We start from the raw sequence: 9,530 nt of genomic DNA, 5'->3' as shown, positions 1-9,530 counted from the left end.
TGAAGAATTTCAGCGCTCTTATTCAAAAGTATAGTGGATGGAAAATTTTGCGCCACCTTGTATATCGAATACCTATAAAACCAAGTTTTATTTTAGTATTTAGATATATGTACATTGCTTTAACAATACTGTTGGCTCAGAATAAGTTACGAGGATTTAAAATAGTTTTCGAAAGCTTTTTAACTTTTAAGATATACTCGCATGTTGAGAGGAGTTAGTCAAATTTGTAGTGCAGGTGGTCAAATCCAACGACCTTGCCATTAACTGCTCAGCACAAAAGTGTATGCTTTGCTCATAACTTTTAAAATCCTGTGGCACAGTTTATGGAGTCTTATGATGGTGTTATTGAATTAAGTCAAACATATTTGCAAACAATTTTTCTAACGAATTGTAGTTCTGAAGTGCTGCCGCTTTGCTGTCTAAACTCTTCGAGTTGATTCATTACAAATGGTGTAATTTCTTCTCATTTAAGGGAAAATAATGCACGTAGATGTCTCTCATAGGTTTATTGATGCGCTAGTTTTTATAACACTAATTCGATCTGAATAATCTGTAAACAAGATAATGTATGGGAGATAGATGTGAAGAGCTGCAACATGATGAGAACCAAATTGAAAGGTAACAAACTTGCTATTCCTTAAAGATAAATAAAATGGTAAATAGCCGAAATACTGTCATTCTCACTTAGTCGTGGTTGTTTCGCGGAAAAAATATAAAATTTTCAGAGATTGGCGTATCAGTTTCATCATTATCTGTTGCTGTTAATGTTTTATTAACTATATAGCACTCTCCGAAGGCCCTGGGGAGTGTTATCGATGTTGATAGTCTTTGCCGGATTCCTTCATTCTCTCATCGCGCTCGCTGTCAAGTATTGACAACATAGTCTTTATCTAAAATAATTCAACCCTCTCTACAGAGCATCGAGAAACGATATCACGCGAAAACACCATGCTTTCCTAGGTCATTACTTAGTGCAGCTCTTTAGCTATTTTCTTCCTTATTCAGCACGGTGGGTTCCAGGGTCAACTGAGCAAAAGTAGCAAATAATAGCTGAGCAAGCATCAGCCGTCGAGCAACAGCAAATAGTAATTCGATTAAGTGCCAAATATAGATTCGTTTCTCTGTAGCGTCACTGTGAAGGGCACATGAGTAGAGATAATTGGCTGTGTGTACTTTCTTCCTCTCACGTGAGCAATCGGGAGTGGATCCGTCTTAGGGTTACACCTCTACTTCTCTTATCCAGTCGAGTAAAAGAGCGGCTACCTTAAATTTATTTATATCCAAAAAAATCTATTTACGCCGAGTAGGGATGACTCCGCTGACGAGGGTGCCAAAAATAAACTCTCTGCCCTTGGTAAGCCAGTAGAAGTGATGACCTTGGAGGTATTTTGATATTCTTGCTAGCTAACTGCATCGTCTGCTTTTACTACTTGTTCAGATCCTTGCAGGGACACTTTTTGGAGCACCAGAGAGCACTTTTCTGAGCCTGGTTCCCACAGAAACCATCTCCATTTCGCTACAAAACTTCCGCCAGGAGGTCCTCTGCGACGACCTTAGCATCCCGGAGCATCATTTTGTATGCATCCCATTTTTCAGTCTCCTTGGAGGCTTTAGCAACATTGAATGCTTTCCGACAAGACTTGCGTAAATTGTCTAGGTCCGATTTCCACCATGGTTGTTTGGTTTTACCCCTAGATTTCTTCCTAGGGCAGGCCTTATTAAGAGCCCCCCGCAAGCCTTCGTATACAATTGAGCCATATTATCCAGCTCTGCAGAGTTATGGGGAATATGAACACTAGATCCCGAGAATCACTTTTGAAGCTCCTCACTATAGACACGCCAACTGGCGTTTTTAAGGTTTCTGTGCCAGCCAGTTCTGAGCGCCAACCTGCCAAAGTCGAAACGAACAAATTTGTTATCGGAAAAGAGTGGTTTTCAAGCACCATCTAGTTTTTTATCAAGGATTCTCCGCTGCCCGAGATCAGAGTGACGTCCAGAACCTTCTGTCTGTTCCTAGTAAAAAACAAATTATTGCAAATCTTAAAGTTTTGATAAATAACAAAATCAAAGATTGACTCACCCCTTTCGTTCTTGTCTCTGCTGCCCCACGCTTCGTGGTGCGCATTGGCATCTCCCGCTAGTAATAGTGGGTCCTTCGCCTCCCGAGCTATCCTGCAGACTAGCTCCGTCGGAGCCGACACCTTATGTGGGAAGTAGAAAGACGTCAGCGTAACATCTGCACTACCGACCGTCAACATCAAAGTTGTAGCATCTTCGTCGCTATATTTATATTAGATCTTACCAAGATGCAAGTTCTCGGTTTCCCACGTGTGGCACCACTTATCAACGTCAACCCTGCTGCCTTCAGCCTGCATATCTTGTGCCCTATTACCCAAGGCTCCTGGATAAGGGCTATGTCAGCCGCCCCACAGGAAAACTGGAGCAGCAGCGCAGTAGATGCTGCTTTACAGTGGTGGAGGTTTATTTGTAGAACTCGCACTAAGCCGATCACCGACCACCTCCACCAATGTCGAATCACCATCTTCATCAGACATTGGCTCCTCTCCAGTGTAAGCACTGAGTCTGTCCAGCGTTTGCGAGGAGAGCGAAGACGCGTCCCCACCCCAGTGTGTCATCCGTCGGATTAACCCTGTTAGGTTTTGCGTCCTCTTCCTCCTCGATCTCCGCTTTTTCAGGCTCTATCTCCTGCTCCGAATCATAGGTCGCCTTTAAATCATTGCAGTACACCTTCACCTTCACCGTGTCAAAACCAAATTTAATAGCGCCATCCGCGCGATCCAAAAAAGGGAGTGACTCCTTGTTGAGCAGGAGTATCGCCTGACTCGTCGCCTTGGTGCTATACTCCAGCTTCAGGACTCTCCAATCAGAGCAAGGTAGCTCCGGCTTGAAGGTTCTTATGATCCCAAGGACTCCCTCTAGATCATCAGGCTTCGATGGAATCCAGACCCTAGCTCTCGGCCTTGATGGGACGTCCTTACAGTCTACAGCCCTGAGCATCGCACAAGGGTAGAACTCATCCAACCTAGCCACCGCCTTTTTATATAAGTCGGCTGGCCTCTGGTCATCGCAGGTCACAAACTTAACAAGCCCCTGGCACCAACCCACCTCTTTGCAAGCAGGTGGAGTTCCAGGGTTCTCCCTTACCAAGGCGACTGCAAAACTGGCCATTTCGGTCCTTATCTAATCCCATTTACCTTTGAAGACCTGCTCCTTCTCAGGACTAGATTCAAAGACCCCCACAAGGATCCTACTTTTAGCAACATCATCGAATGAGGGGCCTTTGACTCAAAACTCTTGGGAGCGTTCTGCGCAACCTCCATTGAATGGTTGAGCTTACCGGAGGCCTGCTCCTTCACCGGAGCAGACTTCTTAAAATCGGGCAGAATTGATTTCGTCCATTCGATTTCAGCCCCTAACTCATCAGCATCCCCAGGAAACGCCATAGAGAGCAGATTAGGGACGTTTGCCATCCTTTTCAGTATTAGTATAGCCACCTGCCTATGCCTACTGCGCATCTGTGAGGGGTGGCCTATCCTTCTTCTGGATGTACGCCGTTGGCGTAGCCGGAGGATGGCGGGCGGGCCACTCCCCGTGCTAGCAGTTCCCCCCGTAGAAAACTGCCTACCGAGAAGGTTACTAGCAGAGGCAGCGGGTCCAATCTCCGCCCCCAAAGCACCCCTATAGGAATTAATGGGCGATTTGAGAAGACGCCGGCGCCGCCTGAAATCTTTGCGCACCACCCACAATAGCCGTTCCGCGGCTGGTAGGGGGGTCCTGCATCGCCCAAGCTCCCAGATTGATGGGTGTTACCCCTTCCAGCTTTTTGTGAGTTCTGACCTCTTTACAATTGTTTTTGTTTTTAAAATCCATAAGTGAATCCCACGATTTATTAAAACGGGCAGGCAGAGATCCGCTGTACCTGGGGTAAGGCCTAAATTGCAACTGGGTGTGGCCTGGTTCCCAGAGGGCTCCGTTAGCGACTGGGCTATTTGAGGGGCCCCCAGACTGGCTGACCATCGGCACGGCAACGCATAACACCACCGTTCCGGCCTCCACCTTGAGGCCACGTTCAAGAGACACTACCATATGCCAGAGCTATTGAGGAGCTAAGGCCAAATGACACTGATTCCTGAGCTTAACTAGCACTCGCCTAGCGGGGTACTGTAGTGCCTATTACCAGCCGGCATCCTCAAGGAGGGTTCAGCCCATGGATCTTCGCCAGCCAAAAGACCGTAAGACAGGTAGATATCATGGCTACTACCCAGGTCCCCTAGTAGCTAATGCAATGCTCATTTTATGCCATAAGATTCGTTTGAATCTGCTGAGTGCTACTCGGATATTATTACAATCATCTCGAGTTGTTCATAAAATCAAGAATATTAGGAATCGCTACTTCCGATAACCTACAAAAAGGAGCTTTGGAAATAACTTAAACGTATTCCAGCATGAGCCCAGTATTTGCATAGAAAACGCGCTTCAGTCTCTTTTGAAATTACGTCTTTACAACTTTCATGCATGCTGAGTTTTGTTTGCTTAAAATATCAGAATTTTCCCCATGCCACCCCCAGGGTTATGGCTACTTCGACGCTGGTTATTCCCCCGCCTTCTTCCGCTGAGCCCCTACGTGCTGGCTTTTTAGCCATCTCATTTCCTTCGACTCCCCTGTATCCCGAAAACCACATAATGGATATATCCAGAGTATATGTACATGGCGTAATAATCTATTTCAAAATGAAAAGTTCCCGGCGGAAGTAAGTTATTGATACTAATATGCTCTTTCTGAGTATCTCCCCAGTACCCAGATTACGTAAGTTTCAATGCTGTTTATGATGACATACATAATATGTGCATGTCTTTCAGAAGCAAGAGGTCTAAAGACGCCTGTGCCTACCACTTTGGTTTTGCCAGAAAATAAATCAGGATCGCCACATCGTCAGCATATGCCACAATGTTAATAGCATTTGTGTCCGTAAGGTAACTGAGATAACACTTTTTGGCTGACTTTTTGCCTAGGTACAATAATAAAAATAGCCAACAGTTTCCACACTCTCTACCTTCTGCAAAGTGCTCAGCTTGTTTTATCTAAGGCATTAACATATACCCATTTTTATCAATTCAATAATTTCAGATATCCCACAATTTTTCTAGGATCTCATTTTTACAGATTTATTTTTATACATTACAACCTAGACAATTGACATATAAAGCTTTATCCTACTTTAATGTCACACAATCACAAATTGATTGTCCAGAATTTGCTTGCAATGCCGATGGTATTAGTGTTCCATCATCATTATCGTTATCATCATCAATCTCTGCTACTACAACTATTGTTTCTATTACTTATTTTCAAACTTTTGGCCAATAAAGTGCAATTTTGTGTGGACAGTGACGAAGAAGATGGCAAATGGAAGAGCAAGTAAAGAGCGTCGCAGAATCGGCGGAGTTGATGTTGAGCAGTGGTGCACAACGCTGGCAGAACTTCAAGTTTGTATAAGTATGTGTTTACTTGGAGAAAAACAATCACGCGCAAAATGTTTATTGCTTGTCATAAGAGCTGATTGCTTGCTTTAATGAATCTTTTTGTCGCTGCGCTCACACGACATGTAGGTGAATCTCGAACAGTTTCGCGAAGTTTTATGAAGCTCTCGTGTACAACACTGGAGTGAAGTTATACATTGCAAAACAAGAAAACAGCAAGCGACTTTAGAAAATGTATATTATGATATGAAAAGAAAATGGATATTACAGCAGATGCAATGTTATGTGGCTGAATTTATGAGTATCATATGAATATATTCATTGTTTTTTTAATGTTGATATCGAGTAGGGGAGTGATATCTCTCACAGAGTTGCATTGAATTGAATGCGAAACAAATGGAATTTTTCGTATATAATAGCCCTGCAATAAATGCGTTTAGTCTAGGATGAATCTCGGATAAGTCGCAAAGGAGTATGCGACCAATGCCAGTTTTGATCTCTTTGTATGAGTTCGACGGTTCCTTTTTGTTTGTCCTATTAAGAGACTAATTGTAAGTTTTTATACCCGAAAGGGATCGATAGGACCAATTCTCTTTGTACCCATATGGAAACATATGAAGACTAGTCCATTTTGGTATCAATACTGAGTCAAATAAGGACAAGTCGCGTTTTTAACCTCAATGGTAGTAGAATGATGGTCACCGATGTAATTCATTTTAAAATAAAGCAGTAATTATAATTGTTTCAGTTTCATTTCCGGTTTATATTGAAGCAACCAACTTAAAAAAATTCAGTCTTTTCTTTTATTCAGGTGGTACTACGGTAATGCTACTCATTAAAACAATTCACAAGCATTTTATTAAATACTCTAATAAATAACTTAAGTTTTAAAAATTGTTAAACAATAAATTGGCGCAGAACACCTGAGCGGGCACTGTCAGACAGCGTTTTTTATTGTTTCTCAAAATTTGCTACATACGTTTCAAACTGACTTATCCCACTGCACCCAAAAAGGACTACAGGGGATCAATTATATCCCAATGCACACAAAAGAGATCAATCGCAGACTACTATCTTTGGGATTAATCGCATGAGCTTTTGCTGGGAAGTTTTAGTTTTATGCGTAAGTGTGTGTGCGTACTTGTACAAGTACCCTGCAGAAAACCATGTGATTAATCCTTAAAGAGAGTGATCTGCAACTGATCTCTTTTGTCTTCATTTGGGAATAATTGATCCTCTCTATTACCTTTTGGATACAGTTAGGATTAGTCAGTTTGAAGCTTATGTAGCTAATTTTAAAAAACAATAAAAAAAACGAAACAAAATGGGTAAAATAACAAAAAATGTATGGAATTGAAACGAATTGTTTCATAATTATCCAAAGCCACATACCGAGCCTGAAATACCAGTATCCTAGGCTTCATAGGACATGCTCAAACAAAAGAGAATAGTTCAACTCACACAAAGAGATCAAAGCTAGCATTGGTCGCACACTCCTTTGCAATTCATCCCCGATTCTTCCTAGACTAATCGCATTTTTTGCATGGTACATACTCTCGAAGTATATTATGTTAAATGAAATCAATACGATTGATTGCGACATTGCAAATTGTAATACGTTTTTTGTTACTTTGTTCTTATATTCACAAATACATTGAAAATGTATTCTATATATACACAAAGTTGTACAGGAACTACCAACACTAGTGCCATTGCATTGTACCAGCCATTTTTATTGAATACATTTTTCTTTTTAGATACTAAGTGTATGGTTCAATATTGTTACGAATGTTTGCGGCACTGAGCGGTACTGTCATCTCTAGGCCGATGCTAAACAGTGACGTGAATTCACATCAATTATTCAATCATTATGTCTTCACATAAGCGTGCACGCGGCGGAGAAGCAACGCACAAGCACATGCAGATAGCTAACCTGAAATGCTCCTAAAGGTATACAATTGTGATTGTGGAAGTGTCGCTCACACATTCAAGCACATGTGGTATGAGAGAAACTATAAAAATTATACATCTGTAGTTGTAGCTGAGAAATTTATAACTAACTAGTAAGTTCTGGAATTACAAAAGCCTAGAAATATGCAACGAGGAGGTCGGACAGTATAAAAGGGCGACAACAGTGGAGGCGAGGGATCAGTTTCATTTATCAGTAAGTTTGGTTATTAAGCAAGCTAGTTACAAAGAATAAGTGTTATTGTGAAGTACTTTAGAAAAGGCCATTTTTCCACTATTCAATATTGGAGTTATTTATTCATCAGTTTAGCAATGCGAACGTTAGCAGGAGATTGCAAATAAGGGGAATTGCAGTAAATTCGTTACAATATTATCTTTTTTTTTTATTTACTTGCCCTGATATAAACAACTTTGTGGAAAAGCGTTCATATTTATAAGAAAAATTTTTCTATGTGGCGCACAGTGTTTTATTTTGAATGAACGTTATTTACTTAAAGAAGCTAGCGGGAATAGAGAAGGCCTGCTGCTTCGTTTTGAAGAACTCTGCAATCGGTCATGAGGTATGTATGCATATTCTCAGACAGCCAATCAACGCTAATGGTATTGGAATCGCCACCAATGTCTTCCTAGTCCGTTGAAAACTGCAAAAAGATATTGCGCAATACAGCAAGCTCTGGAGCCATTACTCTCACATGAAAACAAAGTCACAGGAATATAGATGGCAGTGAAAAAGTGGATGAACTGATAAAGGTTGGGGTATTGTTAGATATCATTGAAGTAGCCGAGACACATTTATCGCCTACACCAATTAAAAGAACATTTCTGAATATCTCCAAAAAAGAAACGCTATTAACAATTGGTTTCCCTATTTGCGCTTCGAAGGCTATATTAAGGCCAAAATAGAGGTGGACGGTTGGCGCAAGGGTGCTCAAATTCGGAAATAAGCAGATCCTACAGGCCACCGGATTACTGTAGCGTTTCCTAGCTGTAACCAAAGCAGTAGAAACCCTGGAAGAGAATAGCTTAAGCTGCAACCGTGTTAACTATTATATTGACAGTCAAGTAGCAATTAAGGCAATAATCTCTCATAGCACAGCGTCTAAATGCGTGTTAGAGTGTAAGCAGACTCTGGAGAGAATGGGATAGGGAGAAGCATGCATCTTTATTGGGTCCCAGGGCATATGGGAATAGATGGGAATGAAATAGAAGATGAACTTGCTAAAAAGGGCGCATCCCTTGAAGCTTGCTCCGTAGGCGTCCCAATTAGACTGAGCGAAATTAAACGAAGGCGAAAAGTGCACATGATCGAATAAGCAGGAAAGTCGTGGGTTTAAGCGCGGGCTGTAAAGTGTCGACGGTTATGTACAGATCTTACAACCTTAGAATAACAAAGTTCCTTCTATCATTAAAAAGAGAGGACTGTAGACTCACTGACGGAGTTATTTTATAACATAGGTCCTGGTTTTTGATAGGGTTTTTCAGTTTGGTCATTAACACAAACTTCTGGTAACACTACGGACTTATTCAGTCTATGTGAGGTCCTCATGGACCAGCCAGTTCAACTTAACCTAACCTAACAATTGTTTTTTTTGGACCCACAGAAAAATGTCCGACCAAAAAAGCATAGTATTCACTAAAATTGTCAAAGTGAGAAATAACAAGCATAACAGCCCAAGTTGCAAGACTTTCGCCGTTTGACTAACACTCGGAAATAATGTGGGTCTCCTTCAACAAGGTGTGCAGGAGTGGCATGCATAAAGGTCACCAATTTACTTTGGAAATTGTCAGCCCTGGCAAATATCAGGCACCGAACTCTAGGCGGTTTCGTGTTTCCTGATCTAAGAGTAGTATCAAAGTGCTGCAAAATGAAAACAATAAGTTTATTAAACTAAAAAAATAATAAGTAATAATTGTCAGAAGAAATTCCATGAAAAAGTCCCTTTATTTATTCAGAAATATACCTCTGAGAAGAATTGCCAGATTATGAAAATAAGTCATCACTTGGTAGCTCCCACCCTAACAGTTCTGAAGCTGGTCGTTCATTACTCCGACCCCACCAA

General features: G+C 41.4%; 1 long non-coding RNA gene across 1 annotated transcript in view; it reads right to left on the bottom strand.

Moving 5' to 3' along the window:
- Window positions 1–381: 381 nt before the first annotated feature.
- The window catches only part of LOC137252588 (uncharacterized), a 56,113-nt gene continuing 46,964 nt past the window's right edge, over window positions 382–9,530 (bottom strand). The window contains exon 4 of the long non-coding RNA XR_010953619.1: window positions 382–550. This is a non-coding gene — a long non-coding RNA (uncharacterized lncRNA). The remainder of the gene's footprint in view (window positions 551–9,530) is intronic.

This window comes from Eurosta solidaginis, chromosome 5, assembly GCF_040869045.1.
Source record: "Eurosta solidaginis isolate ZX-2024a chromosome 5, ASM4086904v1, whole genome shotgun sequence".
Classification (NCBI taxonomy): domain Eukaryota; kingdom Metazoa; phylum Arthropoda; class Insecta; order Diptera; family Tephritidae; genus Eurosta; species Eurosta solidaginis.
The sequence above is the reverse complement of the archived record's forward strand: the minus strand, read 5'-3'. Positions and strand labels throughout refer to the sequence as shown.